General features: G+C 43.0%; 1 protein-coding gene across 10 annotated transcripts in view; it reads right to left on the bottom strand.

The window, feature by feature from the left end:
- The window catches only part of SEMA4D (semaphorin 4D), a 97,097-nt gene extending 82,707 nt beyond the window's left edge, over positions 1 to 14,390 (bottom strand). For 4 of the 10 annotated variants that reach the window (XM_066181654.1, XM_066181655.1, XM_066181644.1 and 1 more), the window contains exons 1-2: positions 14,183 to 14,219; positions 13,513 to 13,562 (exon numbers count right to left, since the gene is read on the bottom strand). The gene's annotated coding sequence lies outside the window, so the exon portion shown is untranslated. Of the gene's footprint in view, positions 1 to 13,425; positions 13,563 to 13,876; positions 13,918 to 14,182; positions 14,220 to 14,333 lie in introns of those variants that run through there. The other 6 variants (XM_066181645.1, XM_066181647.1, XM_066181646.1 and 3 more) reach the window with 4 other exon arrangements.
- Between the last annotated feature and the right edge of the window lie 1,327 nt (positions 14,391 to 15,717).

Raw genomic sequence — 15,717 nt, 5'->3', positions numbered from 1 at the left:
GAGAAAGAAATCTTAGCTTTGGGAGATCCAAAAGTAAGAAGAGCTTAAGTGCTTTATATACTGAAAATGATCAAGGCATCCTGAGAAACTTGAAGAAACATGGTGGCAATGTAACCAGATAAAGAAACCTTGAGTACAAGAAAGTTTTGCCAAATGTTTAAGACATTCAAGTTCAGAAGTAAATAAACTCCTGTATTTCATCATACAGGAGCTAGACTTGGAAGCAAAGTGCCAATGAAAAGCTCAGGTTTTTAAGTGTTTCCTGTTCACACTAGAAACACTTTCCTGAAAAATCAATGTATTCCTCTATGATGGATGTCTATACGACCCCACAAAGCCATTACTCAGTGAACAGTGAATCTCACCAACATATTTTCAACTCTGCAGATGGCCATAAGAAGAATCATGAAGCTTCATTACTGATCCTTCCTGCTATCACAGTTTCTTCTTTAGCAGTTTCAGAGCTAGGCTGTTCCACATGCCTCTCAGAGATGTAAAAGCCTAAACAGCTGACCTCAGGCTTTGGACCAGATCACACTGTCCTCCTGCCAAAGAGCTGAGCAGGGGGTTACAGCCAAAGTCCAGACACATACCACAATTACCACAGTAAACACTCAGCTATTTTAGTGAATTCCAATTTCCACCTGCCACAAAGTTCAACCCCAAAACAAGCACAAGTACTTTACTCCTATGGGTAACTCACTGGCTGACAGCTGGGCCACGACAGAGCCTCTGATGAATTCTGCAGCTTGCTGTGCATTTTATGAAAAGTTAACAGCTTCCATCTTCCCACTTCCTGCCTCTGCCACAAACACATGCACTCAAAGTACTAATACAAAGTTTTAAACAATTACTACACAGACTGTACAAATCATAACAGAGCCCCAGAAAAGACCATCATCACACTACTGCTGCTGTCCTGGACATTGCATGCCTTGCCTCTTACTCCATACGCTTAACCCTTTGGCACGAATCCCACTACCGGTTCGGCACGATGAGTCTGGAAAATCCGTGCCAATATGCAAAAAGAACAAACAGCTATGCATGTAATTTGTTGTACATGACAGTATTAGGAATTTAAGGCAACTGAAAAGCAAGCTTTACAGGCAATACTTCTTTTTCCTAGGTACTAGAAATACCTACATAAATAACCTGATTTATATAACAAGATACATTCACCAGTCACTAAAAACACACTGAATCAACTGTAACTATCTACACAGCTTCACTCTAAGATTTAGATTAAAACTATTTCTAAGCAGCCTGATATTAAAATTTAGATGAAAGTGATTTTAATTTTAATGAAGCCTGACTTTGAAGTCCCAAGGAATATATTTGTCTTCAAAAGCAATGTATCAACTATGTTTTTATGAACTCCTTTGGAGAAAAAAGGAAATGAAACATCAAGAAGTTAAACTAAACTGAATTTGAGCTACAGCTTTTCTCTTTCAGTGAAAAGCAATAATCATCTGTTTTTATTACAGTTTTGTCCTTCACATTCCTCTACTCAGAACGATTCAGGAAACACTAAAGTTGCTTGTTCCAGTACATGCAGTACCCACCTGACATTGTTCTGGCTCATGACAGTACAAACAGTTCCATCAATGCATTTTAAAAAAAATGACTTGCGTAAACAAACACAGTGGCTCAAAACTTTACTTTCCCTCTTTGAATGCTAAAATTGATTTGCATTATTATTGTTAATATCTCAGCAATAAAACTTCATTTTTTTCTTGCTTCCCACAAGAATCGTAATATAAGCCACCTTCAAATAGTATGGCCTATAAAAAAACGCTTTTGGCTTTACTGTTAATATTTGATTAATTTTGACCCTAACTAAAGGTTCGTCTGTCTGAACAAAGGGCACTCACAGAGGTGGCAATGTATAAAGAAAAGAACTAATAGCATGTTGCCTAAGTAACCAAATACAGAATCTCAGCTACATTTACAATTTTCAACTCTATAAAGTCTTAAATCTCAAGGCTTGAACACCTTGAACTCATGCAACCACAAAGGATTTTCAACACCTCAGGAAGGGTCTCAAAAGAGCTTGCTGAAGTCATTTGATGACATCTAAAGACATTTTGAAGTCTCGGCAGCAATCCCGCAAGGACATCTAACCAAACATTTTCATGGCACTACTGGCTGAAATCTAAGTACTACATTAAAAATCCACACTGCTCTTCTTAGTGAGATCATTTAAACATTTTTCAGAAGCAAACATAAAAACCTGCAAATCCTGAACAAAGGCTACAGCATTATCTTTTAGATGCATATCTATTCCAGCTGAGCTTTTCCAGGCAGACATTTCAGGATCAGGGTGAACTGTCCAAAGACTGCCCAAACATCACAGTCTGAGCACTCAGGCTCAGAGCTGCCACAGCACCTCTCCAACCAGAAGCACATGTTCAGATCATCAGAGTCTGTTCTGCATTTTATGTACCCATCTTCAAACTCCAACACATGCTTTCAGTATCCTTTAGACCACTTGATTCCCACCTCTACGCATCTCTATCTTCCTTTTAGGCAGTTACAACTAATGTTACTTGTCTGGATCTTACTCGGTTTTACACTCTGTTAGTGACACAGGACACAAACCCTTACAAAGCTTGCACACAAGTTTTCAGGACCCTAAAACAGTGGTTAGAATCTTAGCTGTAATTGACAGATAAGCTAGCTAACAAATAATGTTTTCTACTCTCAAGCATTACCCCAATTAACCAGCACTGTAAAACTGCTATAGGAATGTTCTCCTGCCACACTGCAGAAGATGACAAAAACAGCAGAGTTTTCTTCTCTGGTGGTAACTGGCAGAACAAATCTTCAGAGAGGGGGGGTTGTGACTTTGGTGTTTTACTGATAGCACTCTTCTCTCAGAAGACAATTCATCAAGCTTTGCACGGATGTAACTATATTCACTTGCACAACATCTTACATTCAGGTGGTAAAGCAACTTGACCCAAATGTTACTTTGGCCTTAAAATGCATCTGTTTAACTCCGGTTAAAAGCAAAAATTGCCAAAACAATGCCTCATCCTCTGTCTCCTTAAAAAAAAAATCCACACTGACTAAACCTAGGTGCTAAACCTCACCTTTCTAATTCATGAAATGGATGGAAATGCTGTAACTATGCCACTATGTCCATGTGACATGCAGTCCTGATGTCACACAGACCCCTTGTTCTCTGTTTTTACTTAGATCCCAAGCAGACAACACTTATCTCTTATTTCAGAGTGATTAGAAATACTTATACATATCACAATAGTCACTGTAAATCATTCCCAATACACAAGAATTAATAAAAAAATTACATGGATTAGTAACAGTATCAATATTTTTTGCAGCCTAAAATGAAAAAAAGTAGTTTGCAATACCTTCTAACTTTTCCTTCAAGTTTTCTTTTTCGTATCTCTTTTATGGAAACTATCCTTCTAAATATCCCAGCATTATGAACTTTCCACAGTAAGCAACAGGGTCTTTCAGTACCAAAAGCTCTCTCAAGGAACGTTAGGGATCTGTACAAGAGCAGCATGAAGGGTGCTTTGCTTCACAATCAAGGCAGAAGCAGTACATGAGGCTCTTGGTAACCACAGAGTCTGTTCAGCCTTAGCAAGTCAGATGGAACAATACATCTGCAGCACTGAAACTCCCTGTTTTGGCAACCCTAGGCAACTCTGTCCATTTAAATTATCAATCACCAACCACTAAGTTTAGTAGCATCTATACACCTCTTCCTTCTGAAAGAAAAGATGGCAAAATGCTGGAGAGACTCTACATGCAGTCCCAACAAAACACCTGTCATTTTCCATCACCAAGACAGCAATGGCCTCACCTAGTCAGCACTGATTAGTCCAAAGCAAAGAGAAAGCCTAGTTGCTCAAAGTAAAGGCATAGAAGAAAGAGTTTTGTTTCATCCCTCTCTGAAAGTCTCACTGCATTAGTTCTGGTATTACAGCTCAACTTCTTCTAGTATAAACATGAAATACGAAAGTAATTCACTATTTCCTCACAAGGATGATCCAAGAAAAGTGATGGGTGGCAAAATTCTCCTGCTTTTCAGTAACAAAAACTCCCAGGAAGTGCAACATGATGCATTATATGTGAGAATAGCTAACCTGGGCAGAAAATACTCCTTTCACAATCCTGACACCTGGCCAACACTGCATGAAGAAAAATACTGTCAAGAACACAGAGGTGGGTAAAGGAGGGAGAGACGTGAAGATGCAGCAAGCATAAATATGCCCTTCCACATAGCTTTCAAGCCAAGAGCAAGCCGAAGTTTCTGCAGGAATACTTTGCTCTCCCCTCCAGCATAAGGTTTTTGTGCAACAGCCACTATAACTTAAGAACTAACTGCTTAAGAAACTACAATTTAGGCTATCTCATGTTCCTCCCCTTTGAAAATAAGTCTTATTCAACAGCGAATCAGGTGTTTTTTCCACAAACACTTTTATCAGAGTAACAAATCCCCTTACATAATAAACTTTGAGTGTGACTTTGATACAAAATACACTAATGTAAATAAATAACAACTAAATTGATGGAGTAATGTTAGTACAGCCATGATCAAAGTTAAACAGCCATCTCCAGAACATCACATATGCCCCCAAATGTCATCTCGAGGTCTACCAAATGGTGAAAGGGCAGTGTTGGGGGTTAGGTTTGTTCCTTCTTTCTCTAAAGAATTTTTTCCCCACAAGTTACCAAGGAAACCAAGTGTTGGATACTTGAGAGTACTTAACTGAAACAAAGAGGTGGACAAAGGTGGAAGGGGGAGATAACGCAGGTAAAAGACAAAGCTTGAGGCAGCTGCATGCTTTTTTTTTTTTTTTCCGGCGTTCGGGGAGACGCGTGTCTGCTGCTCCTCGAAGATCTCAGCCGCCGCAAAGCACGCCGAGCGGAGAACGGCTGTTGCTGGCTGGAGGAGTTTCACTGTGGCCAAAGAGATCCAGTCCTGGGAAATCTACTATCACCGGTTCGGCCTCAATCCGGAGTTTTCCCGGCCACCCGCGGGGAGCTAGTCCAAGCCCTGCCTCTCCTTCGGTTTTCTTCGGCGCTGCTCCTCTTGCTACAGCGTGACCCTGCACCCCCTGCGCTGCCAGGACATCCTGCCCCTGCCTGCCGGGACACCCTGCCATCCCAGCTACCAGCCCGGGACTTTTCCACTGTTTCAGCTTGGTGCTCCGAGAATCCTGCAGGGACACCGAAACCAAACTGCCCTGGGTTTTGTGAAACAAAGCCCTCAAGGTTCTTGGTACTGTTGTCGTTTGTCATTAATGCTGTAGTTGTTTGGTGGGGGGGGGAGGTTTTTTTGTGTTTGTTTACTTTATATTACATACTAGTAAAGAACTGCTATTCCTATTTCCCAAATCTTTGCCAAAGAGCCTCTGATTGTAATTTTACCTGGCAAATACCTGTCTTCCCAAACCAAGACAGGCAGCTATATTTCTTATAACATCTCCACACTCCAAGGAATGTAAATAAGGGATATTGTTAAAAGGAAAGATCTAGTTAAAGCTATACATTTGTAATTTTTAAAAGGTTTCCTCCTCCTTTCTGTATCTTTAATCAAAGGTTAAAAATGTGTAAGGGATGGCTGTTGCCGTGGAAATATGCAGGCCAACATCTCTCTGTGGGAACCTCAAAGCTCCCTTCACTGTAGGCCACCTTGTAATGACAGGGCCACATTAGCACCTTTGACTCTTAAAGCCCATTTATTGCATAGAAATTAGCACAGCTGACTCCATTTACCGTCCACAGACAAACAGCACCTACTCCGGCTCAACTGACTTTCTGCTGCACTCGCCCATTCTCCCAGGACATGCTCCCAAACCTGTTTCAGCACCATTCCTCACATTACAGCAAATATATCTTCGAAGTATACTGCCTTCTCAGCAAACACTAAGCAGAAAACAGAGGTTGCACAGGCCATCAGATTCACCTGATCAAGAGCATCATTTCATAATCTGCTGAGAAATTTCTTTTTCCAAAGCAACTGACACATAATAAATCAGCATCCTATTCCAGAAGATGGAAAGCAGAGCTGTGAAGAAAAACAGAGGGAGACATGCAGCGACAGGAACAGAACTCTAATAAAAGCCAACAACTAAATCAGAGAACAGAAGACAGCTTCTGAAAAATGGTTACTTTTACCTCTGGTGGTCGTCAGTGCTAAACAGACAAAAAGAAGTTCTTAAAAACCTCAGTGGAATTCCTGGACATCGGCATGTACCATTTGATGCACAATCAATTTAGGCACTTAGGAGGCTCACTTCAAGGCAAATGCAAACACTTGCCTTTATTACTACTATTTTAAATCAATTCCAAAGACGCAAATTCAACCATCTGAGAATGTGTTCTTATCAACATCTTAATACACACATGAGCCAATATAGACATTTAATTTACACAGTCACGTGTTTGTATTAGAGATTTGTGTCACATACCCTCTGACACTGCAGTAATAAATCCCTTAGACACATAAAAGATAAGATTCAACATACATTTAGAACAAATTTATCTACATATTTGAAAAAAGAAACGCTTTCAGTAGTATCCACCCTCATTAAAAATAGCCAGTCAAATATTTTAAACAGCTAATATACTGTGAATGTATACCTATGGGATGGTTCTTTTACTTTTTAATTCTTTAGAGAGAGAAGATTGTAGAGATAAAAGCTCTTAAGTCTATGGAAAGGCCTCACATATTCATCATACAATCCTTCACAATTAATTCCAATACAAAAGAAGCTAAATGACATTTTAAGTCTCACTCACCTAGAAGATAATCAGAGTGACCTTTCAAAGCAGTTTATCAATTTCACTGATGCCAAGTAAAAGCTAAGTCAGATTCAACTAAACAGTAAATCTATTTCCATCCAAACATTTCTAAACATATCTAAACATATAATTGCAGATTTTCAATGATCCAAATAATTTAAAGAAGAGAAGAGAAAGGCAGTCATTCTCTCATCTAAATACGACTAGATTTTAACAGGAAAGCAAAATTCCTACCACTGAGCAAAATACTGACACTTTTTAATGGTTTTGCAAGGGGTTTTTGTTCTTTTGCTTTCTTGGTAGGGGTATTAATTCCATCAAAGGTACTTACTTTCTTTAAACTTACAGCTCTGATCAATGAATAACTTTCTGAGGAATGGACACTTCAGGTGGGGTACATCTACAACCATACACAGATGGGGATCTGTGTGCACGCACATACGCACCTCTAGCAAACCCTTAGTAATTACATGCAATTGCTGAGTGGAAACAGGAATGCCTGAATTTCTTGCCTCTGGCCATTTTACGAACTTTTTGTGAAAAGAAACGACAGATTTACATGATGAAAAAAGAAAAGCTCTGAGCATAGCATTCATCCAGCAGACTCCTAAAGTCTGCAGACAACTAAAGCTAGTTTCTGGGGGTTTTTGTTTTCTGGGGGCTGTGTGCGAGTGGTTTTGGCTGGTTTAGATAGTTCTGTTGTTGTTGTTGCCGTCGGGGGGGGGGGGGGGGGGGCGGTGTTTGGTTTGGATTTTTGTCATAATTTTTTTTTTGACAGGTCAGGAGAGTATACTTGTGCAGGTCCCTGTATTAGATGGCAACCTCTGCAGGCATTTGCCCAGCCTCAGCTAGCTTCCACCCACACAAACCTGATGGCAAGACCAGGGCCCTGATTATTAACTTCTGTGCGCTGACCACTCTTCTCTTCTTAAATGCTTTGCAAACAATTCTTACCATATACAAATCAAGTACAAATTTAGACACATCAATATCTCATGGCCTACACTGCAACGCCTGGCATGAATTACAGTCTACTGAGAACAGCCAAGATGGGGCTCAGAAAGAAGGGCAATAAATATTTTATAAGATTAAGCTGAGAGAATATTGATTGTCCCAAAGCCTGTCATTGTATCAGTTGGTCCAATGATTCCTCCTTCCACAAACTGTCTTCCTTACATCTTCAGACAAACAAAAGGAGTCTCGTCTGATTTTACTGAACAGTCAAATGTTCTGCTTGCATTAACAGCTGGGATTTTATTTCTTAAAGGTGACTTAATGAATGTCTTCTGAATAAAGTCGAGCATTACTAGATGAGGTGAAAGCACAGAGAAGAGTATCTGTAAAATACTGTATTAACATACATTCTTACAAATTACTGTAATTCTAGCAAACAAACCAGTGTTATCCATGTGCATATGACAGTCCCAAACACCACACGGAATTGTTAGTTTAGTCTTTTCTACTGTCACAAGAAATTATCTGCAAACCAGAAAAGTAATGCATTTTATGGAGATAACTACAGAATTAACTATGTCTTCACACAAACTTTGACTCAGCAAAACAAACAACAGCTCCTTTTGAAGTATTTCAGAGTTATGAGTTTAATTAAAACAAACCTAACCAACAACAAGCACAACTTCAATGACTCAATTTAAGATGTAAGTTTAATGTGCACTTTGTTTTTTAAAAAGTATTCATTGATCCATTCTCCCCAGAACATATAAAATTTACAGAGAGAGAATTCAAACACAAAACCAAGAGCCTCCACATCTCTAGGTCTCTTCCCCACATCCTGCATTGTTTTTCTAGTAACACACAATCATAACACATTACCTCTTTCTCTGGAAATGAGAACAAAGACATTCTGTAAAAAACAAAAAGCCTCCACATTTCTGTGCATCTCCTTGTGTACTTAATGACGAAGTTCATACAGTATCATTTGTTTATCAAAAAAAAAACCCACACAACTGAGCATATCCTTATAAATCAATTATTTGGGGCAAGAAGAATGCCTGCTTTACATTGTGAGAAGGAAGAAAACTCAGAAATACTGCTAAAGCCTGGCCGTGAAAACTACTCTTCAACAAAGCAAGAACTCTAATCATGTTTCATGCATTTTTTCCCCCTACTCCTTGGCTCTGCCATTTGCAATACAAGTGAATCTGTGTGGACCTGGAGGTTTTACTCAGGCACGGGGAGCACCAGCCTCACCACTGTCTCGCCTTGCTGTAGTTCTGTCAGACCTGCTTTAGCTTCCAGACAACCTTTGGTCTCTCTGTTGCACACCAGCAAAGAGCTAACCAAGTCTGTAAAAGTTTTTCCTATCCTCCCAGCTTTCCCAGTAGAACTGGTCACCTCCATAAGCCTTCCCCTGCTTTGCATATTCCTTTCTGTCTCCCAGAGAAGTAATCAGATGCACTAATCTCGTCACAATTTCCCAGTCTGCTAATTCCATATATTTCCAAGTCACTTCCATTACAGTGCTCTGTTATCTACACATCTGCTCAGCCTGCACAACATTGCAGAGGAGCACACAAACAGGCTCTGTGAAAGAAACAGGCAACCTGCCTGTCCTTGCAATGCAGCCAACAGGTACTAATTTTGCAGCAGTGTTCAAGCCTCTTTAGCCTGCCTCATATATAGGCTAATACTAATTTTTTAAGAGGATCAATGCAGAAAATGCCTAGTGGATTATGAGTTCACTGCTGTACATGAACAGAGACAAAAAAAAAAAATAGGTGGAAGAGCAGAGAAAGACAAAAAAGTGCATCCACTACTTCTTGTACCAACAAACCTGGTTCTAAACTCCATATATGGTCTTCAATTAACTATATGTATAGTCTTTACAAAAGTTCTTAAGTTCCTTACCCGCTTACATCTACAGATTTTTATTATTTTTTTTCACCTGTTCACAGTTTTTTATTATTTTGTCATCTGCTTTGTTCCCCCCCAGGCCACAAGAACTGCCCCCCTCGGTGCACAACATACTCTTGAAGTAAAGGCTGTTGTTTGGTGCTTTAAAAGACTTGATGTGTCAAAAGCCTCAGAGTCACAGTTCTGAAAACAACATTCATGCCCCTTCACTCAATATAAGCCTTTTTTTCCTCCTCCATCACACCATAAAAAAAGAGAAAGCACTACATGGACTAAAAGTAAGTTCTGGCATATTTATTCATTTCATTTTCAGAAATGCTGACATATCCAGAAGATTGCTACCCCACAACTTCGTGTTACAGGGAGCAGGAGGAAGCAGGAGGAAGCAGAACAGCTCTCATACACCCTTGGCTGGAAGTGGAGCTCAACAAACCTCTTACTGAAGGCAATATTCTCCTTCATGGTGAAGATAGGCTGCAGCAGCCCCTCCAGAAGCTAAATAGGCCTTTGCATTCCTGGAACTTTACAGGCAGATAAAATAATATAAAAGCTTTTTTTCCAGAATACAATTAAATGTAAGATGTCATTAATCCAGTTCTGAACAGCAAGATCTGTAACTTCCCAATCCAGGACGACAGCACACATTAGTCTGAAATAGGAGGTTCTACTTTTTTCTTTGTAGCTGAAGAGCTGTGGGAACAGAAAAAGTAATTTTTGGTTCCTTTCATTAATTAATCCAAGAAAGGAGGACAAAACCTTCATATCAGAAGGGAAACAATTAAAACAGCTTCCACATCTAGCCTGCACAGCTGTATCAACACAGACAAGTTAACTGCAAATGGAAGTTGTAGCAGGGCCTTTTGGCATTCCCAAGCTCCTTTTCGTATTCAACCAGTTGTATGCTCCACTGAAAAGCAATGCTCCAGTAACTTCAGCTTCCAAGATCAAGACACAAAGTTAAGTGGGACTTTTCTCATTCTCTTCAGTACACTTCTTTTTCCTATCTACCTAGACACTCAAGCACAGGACTACTATGCAAAGCCAGATGAAGAAACCGTTATAAAACACTGCTTTACCATCAGAGAAATGACTAGTTAGAAAAAAGGAGGCTGAATACTTCAGAGAAAGAGCAACCAAACAAAAAGTCAAAAACAGTTCCCAACTCCTCGTTTATTATGCAGGTTCCCAACTGAGCACACCTTCCTTCAATTAATTAACACAGTATACAGCAAAAGAGTATAGGGCACAAAAGAGAACACTACCCACCAAATTGTTTAATATTACCGCAGTGAAAGTTTACTATCTGTTTCGCTTGTTTTTGTTGTCATCTTTAAATCTCCAATCTTATTCTCACATGCTACCCAGAATTTAAAACACTATGAAATATTGTCTCAGGCATGTCTACAAGTACTTGATTTTTAGTTTAATAAGAAGCATAGTAAATCACCACCCATTCATGAATAATGCTTTCATGGTCATATACCTTCCAAACTACTTTTCAACTCATTTAAATCACAGAATATGAATCCAAGAAGATCCAACACTTTGAAGCACTGGAGGCTTACAAGACATGTTAGTCAACTTTGGGAATTATTTCATTACCTTTGCACAGCAAAACCTGGGATAAGAAACTTCACCTCTGAACATTCAGGGGAAATACTTTATATTCTTGTTATCTACAAAATCCCTGCAACAACTGGCTTGAGATTCCCTTTTTCCTGAAGAAAACCAGAACTAAAACAAAACAATTGGTGGAGTTCAAAGATAACATAACTATGATAGAAATGCTCCAAGATTTTATTTCTACTGATCTAGAGTCTCATTTTGAAAAGTCATCCTTAAAAATCACATTATGGCACAACCGCCTATCAACTTAGCCAACTTCTTTCACAAACTAGGTGGCATATGCAAGTATTACATCTATACCAGCAGTCCAGAACAAGAATTAATTTTGACATGACTGAAAGAGACCTCCCACTTGCTTCACTGCAAAAAAACAACTAAGAAAATATATTTGAAAACGAGAATATTCATTTGGCACACACCCCCTAAGACAGTTGGGTGAGAGGGCAAGAGTGCACAGCAGAGCAAGCACAGCACAGATTTCAACTCTACCCAAGTGGCCTTCAGAAGACGACAGCTCCTCCCGAGTTCTCCAGCTCCTCCCCAGCAGAAGGCTGCACGAAGCAGGGAACTCTCAAGCTTAGCCGTTCACGAGGCAGGCCAATATGGGATACGCCAGGGCATCCAGAACCTCTCTCCTTCTTGTAGGACCTCTTAGTGGTATAAATCCAGATATTTTGGCAGGGATAACCTTGCTGTATTCATGCAAGCTTAACAAAAAAGGTTATCGAGTGTTCAGTGTAATAGCTGTTCATGCAGGAGTGGAGGTGGGGGGAGGAAAGGGGACTGAAACAAAATACCAGCAAAGAGATAGTAACACAGCACACTAAATTAAGTTTGTGGGCACACCTGTACTTAGAGTGTCCAGAAAAACCTATGAATCAGTGTTACAATTTTGAAATAGAACCATTCACACCAAACACTCCATGCGTTGTGGAAGTAGCTACCGCCCTACCCATTAGCTACAATAGGTTTTGTTTCTTAAAAAAAAAAAAAAAAAAAGAGAGAGAGACATTTCAAAAACAGCTGTAGACCTATTTTTGCAGGTATGAATGCAAGCAGCTTTTGTCAGCAGATGCTACAGCAATCCTTGACCACCGAAAAAGGTATATAAAGTAACTACTTCAGGGGAGGGGGGAGAGATGGTGAAATACTTCCTCTACAATCTAAGAGATCATAGTAAAGATAGACTTCATCTGTCAATCCAGCTCCCCATTTACAAAGCTTTTTTTTTTGCCTTTTTTTTTTTTTTCCTTTAAGAATATACATGCAGTAACACATTCTCATGCCACTCATTCGCTTTCAGCAGGAAGAAAGTCACCTATACCTCATCTCTGCTACCGGAAAGAATGATGAGTGGCCATCCATACACAGCCTGCTCAACCCAGGCAGCAGACGGTACTAACGCTCTCCCTTCTCTGCACAGCAAGGAACATGGTACATACAGTGTTTCACCTGACGCCAGCCACTCAGTTCTCTCTGACAATGCCCCTTTCAAACTCAGTTTGTAAATGATACTCCCACTCCGCCTCGGCCTCCACATTCACCATCCATGCAGCCAGCATAGCTTCCTTTAGGCGCACTTGCGTAACTGCCTGAGCTCACACTCCTAATAAAAGAAGCCATTAAACAGTTCACTAACAAAACCTCCATACAGGTATCTAAACGGGAGTATGAGATCAGTAGCTATTTCTGAGCCTGATGGGCACAAAGCAGTCAACAGCCGTGCGCTAATTACTGTAGGAATTTTAATTTTCTTTAAAAATCAGGCTTTATTACTAATTTCCAGAGCTACTAGAAATATCCGGGTGCTATAAACTTAGAGGTGATGTTTCACATTTTTCAGCCGAAGTAACGCCCCACAAAAGGCACATGATAATAAAGACATGAACTTAGATACATTAATGCTTAATGCTTCAGCATTAAACCAAAAAGCAGACTTGAAAAATCCCGTCAACCTACAGATCCATCAGGTTCCCTCCCACACCAGGGAAGGATCAAGCTACTGTTCCCCTCCCTGCTAAAGGCAGTCACGTAATAGAAAAGAGCTGCAACAATGAAGTTATCACGGCTGCACTTATCCACTCAACCCTTCCCCACTAAACGCCCATGATGCGTAGTTCTGTATACGCGGAAAATACCACTCACCAACCCACACCTCCAGGAAGCAGTGAAGGCATCCCCTCAGAATTAGCTGAGGGGCAACTGAGGACAGAAAACTCTCTTCACCAGTACCTTGCAAATTCGGCACCTCTGTGGAGATCTCACCGAAACTCTCCTGACAGCTGAAAAATAAAACAGCACGTATCAGCTCTTCAGAACACATGCAGCCGGTTACCCGAGAGCAAGCTCCCAGTACCGCGTCCCGCTCTTCGCTGAATGAGGGACGGCGGCTCCGAGCAGACAGCGGCCTCCCCGAAACGTCCGGACACTCCTGGCAACCTGGGCGGCTGGCCCTTGGAAACCGACCGCTTCTCAGCCGGGCGAAAACGCCTCGCATCCGTCCTCACCACCCTCGGGCGCAACCCCCGGCCCCGTCTCGGCGGCAGGTGCGGCCAGCACTGGTGGCGGAGGCCTGACCGCCGCCCCGGGCACGCACCTGGCGAAGCCGCAGCCGGCGGTCGAGCGGTTACTCCCGCCGGACTCAGCGGGGCTCGGGGACGGTGGGAGGAAAAGCAGATTTATAAACCTGGCAGCCCTCGCTCATTTGCTGCTGCTGAAGGCTCCTCCTCTCCGTCTCTCTACGGCCGCGTCGCAGGCGGCAGCTGCCAGCGCCCTCGCCCCCCGCCCGAACCCGGCGGCGGCCCGGACCCCGTCAGGCGGCAGGACCGACTGCGCTCCTTAGAGCGGCCGCGCCGCCCGCCCCCCCTCCCCCCCACGCCGAGTCCCCCACCCCCGCACCCACCTCAGCGGGAGAAGGCGTGGCGGGCACGAACAGTCGCTGCTCCAGTGCCGACCACCCCCTCACCGCCGCCTCCTGACCCCTCCGCCCTCCCCTCGCCGCCGTCTCCTCCTCCTCCGGCCGGCGCAGAGCCCGCCCCGCCGCGCGCTCCTACCTGCGGGGGGCTGCGGCGCTCGCCTCGCACGGCCCCCGCCCGCCTCGGCGCCTTCCCCGCGGCTGGGGTTGGGCCTACGTAGCCCCCTCCTCCCCGCGTCGGCGGAGGCAGGGCGGAGGCAGGGCGGAGGCGCCGAGAAGAGTAGGAGCGGGAGGAGGAGTTGGTGCCCGTGTGTAAGAAGTTTGGGTTGCCCCGCAGTATGGCGGCCGAGCGGCGCTGGGGGCGGACCCGGCCCTCGGTCCCGGGGGTCCGGCGGGGGGGGGGGGCGAGCCGACCTCTCCTCGGTGCTGCTCGTCTCTTTCCCCGCGCCCGGCGGGGCGGCCGGAGCGGCAGCGGCGCCGCGTGACATGAGCCCGGTCACGGCGCCCGCGGAGCGGCTCCGCCTGTGCCACCCGAGGCTGCGGGGCTTGGCAAGGCACCGAGGCGGCTCTGCCGAAAGCAGGTGGGGTGTCCCGCAGGTCAGCCGGGCCGTGCAAGAGCCGCCGTAGCTCGTCTCACCTAGTGCCACTTGTATTCCGCTGCTCCTCCTCCACGTCTCGGGCAGGATGGATCCGCTCGCCGCAGACCGCACCTGGGATCCGTCCTCTGGGCACCATGGGAATGGAATAACTCGTATCGAAAGCAAATGTTACTGGAATTATTGCACCTTAAGGCGTAGGTTCGCTTAGGTGACTGCTTGGCAGTATGTAAAAGGAGGACAGAAAATAGGTCAGTAAATGCAGAGATCTCACCCGCGATCCTTCTGCTGAGTCACTGCTGAGTTATTGATTACCATCGTGTCCGTGCGCGCTTGGTGTGACTGTTCAGATGAGTGACATGGACCAACGTATAGGTGTCTGGTTTTGGACTGGGGTTTGGTTTGGGGTTTTTTATTGCTGTGGAACAGGTGATACCAGTGTCATGAGATTGCCATAGCTTAGCAACAGCCATTGAAGCAAGACTGAACAAAAAACTTAGTTTCAGATATTGGCACTTGCTTTACTGGCTGACCTTTAAATTCCAGCATTACACAACATTATATTTTTGCGATAACATGCTAGCCAATCTCTAGTAATTCACATTAGCTGTAGGTAAGAAATATTGTCAAGAAGAAATTGAGGAAATCTAGCCTCTTAAAGGCATGGAGACATGATAACCTCAGATGAAGGAAGTTTAGATACAAAGCAACCTTGATATTTCAGGGTCTAGGAAATGGTAGAGTCTGAAAGAGGGTATTAGCATAGCCAGCAAACAGTGGATAACAGTGGAGAATCAGTTTTCCTGCATTACGTTTTCAAAATGGTGATTTAACTTAGTCCAGCTTAACACTGGGTAATTAGTGTTCATCACGCGATTGACATCAAGTAGGGTCATAATGCCATCAAAACACTGGATATGAAGCATA

This window comes from Chamaea fasciata, unplaced genomic scaffold (genome assembly GCF_029207755.1).
Source record: "Chamaea fasciata isolate MVZ Bird 193981 ecotype frontalis unplaced genomic scaffold, bChaFas1.0.hap1 SCAF_4, whole genome shotgun sequence".
Lineage (NCBI taxonomy): Eukaryota > Metazoa > Chordata > Aves > Passeriformes > Sylviidae > Chamaea > Chamaea fasciata.
The sequence above is the reverse complement of the archived record's forward strand: the minus strand, read 5'-3'. Positions and strand labels throughout refer to the sequence as shown.